Consider the following 1,742-nt stretch of genomic DNA (forward strand, 5'->3'; position numbering starts at 1 on the left):
ACACTAAAAGCGATTACAATACAAGCAAAATTGCAATACAAGCAAAAGTTAACAAATAAGATCTAATTAAAGATCTTCTGCACAGCAAAAGAAACTATCAACAGAGTAAACAGACAACCTACAGAATGGAAGAAATGTTTTACAGACTATGCATATGACAAAGGTCTAGTATCCAGCATCTATAAGTAACTTAAACAAATTTATAAGAAAAATAAATGAAGGTCTCCAGCGCCTTCTCCCTCCTGTGCAAAATGGCAACTCTTAAGGAAAAACTCATTGCACCAGTTGCGGAAGAAGAGGCAACAGTCCCAAACAATAAGATCACTGTAGTGGGTGTTGGACAAGTTGGTATGGCATGTGCTATCAGCATTCTGGGAAAGTCTCTGGCTGATGAACTTGCTCTTGTGGATGTTTTGGAAGCTAAGCTTAAAGGAGAAATGATGGATCTGCAGCATGGGAGCTTATTTCTTTAGACGCCTAAAATTGTGGCAGATAAAGATTATTCTGTGACTGCCAATTCTAAGATTGTATTGGTAACGGCAGGAGTCCGTCAGCAAGAAGGGGAGAGTCAGCTCAATTTGGTGCAGAGAAATGTTAATGTCTTCAAATTCATTATTCCTCAGATCGTCAAGTACAGTCCTGATTGCATCATAATTGTGGTTTCCAACCCAGTGGACATTCTTACATATGTTACCTGGAAACTAAGTGGATTACCCAAACACCGCGTGATTGGAAGTGGATGCAATCTGGATTCTGCTAGATTTCGCTACCTTATGGCTGAAAAACTTGGCATTCATCCCAGCAGCTGCCATGGATGGATTTCGGGGGGAACATGGCTACTCAAGTGTGGCTGTGTGGAGTGGCGTGAATGTGGCAGGTGTTTCTATCCAGGAACTGAATCCAGAAACGGAACTGACAATGATAGTGAAAATTGGAAGGAAGTGCATAAGATGGTGGTTGAAAGTGCTTATGAAGTCATCAAGCTAAAAGGATATACCAACTGGGCTATTGGATTAAGTGTGGCTGATCTTGTTGAATCCACGTTGAAAAATCTATCCAGGATTCATCCCGTGTCAACAATGGTAAAGGGGATATATGGCATCGAGAATGAAGTCTTCCTGAGCCTTCCGTGTATCCTCAATGCCCGAGGATTAACCAGCGTTATCAACCAGAAGCTAAAGGATGATGAAGTTGCTCAGCTCAAGAAAAGTGCAGATACCCTGTGGGACATCCAGAAGGACCTAAAAGACCTGTGACTACTGGGCTCTAGGCTATAGAAATTTAAAAACTACAATGTTATTAACTCTGAGCCTTTAGTTTTCATCTGTGTACATGAATCACAGTTTGCTTTGATCTTCTTCAATATGTGAATTTGGGCTCATAGAATCAAGGCCTATGCTTGGTTTAATGCTTGCAATATGAGCTCTTGAACAAATAAAATTAACCATTGTAGTGTGCTTCTAAAAAAAAAAAAAGAAGAAAAAAATAAGTGAATAGTAGTAATAGTAGTAGATGAATAATGAGAAAAAAGAGATACGTGAGATACTTAAAGACACTACTTTCATTCAACAATAATTTAGGGGTTTTGTTGGTTTTCAAGTTTTGTGTGTCTTCACATCTGTGTTTTCTAACTTAAATTTTAAATTCTTAGATGGTGAAATTGTGCCTGCCCAAATAAACTGGCATCATGCCTAATACAGTAAAATACATAGATAACAAATAGTTAAAACACACACACACAG

At 38.7% G+C, this 1,742-nt stretch overlaps 1 pseudogene; it reads left to right on the forward strand.

Annotated features, from left to right (window-relative positions):
* Window positions 1–225: 225 nt before the first annotated feature.
* On the forward strand, window positions 226–1,358 carry LOC103226835 (L-lactate dehydrogenase B chain pseudogene; annotated as a pseudogene).
* Window positions 1,359–1,742: the final 384 nt, after the last annotated feature.

The sequence above is a fragment of the Chlorocebus sabaeus genome, chromosome 21 (assembly GCF_047675955.1).
Source record: "Chlorocebus sabaeus isolate Y175 chromosome 21, mChlSab1.0.hap1, whole genome shotgun sequence".
Taxonomy (NCBI): Eukaryota; Metazoa; Chordata; class Mammalia; order Primates; family Cercopithecidae; genus Chlorocebus; species Chlorocebus sabaeus.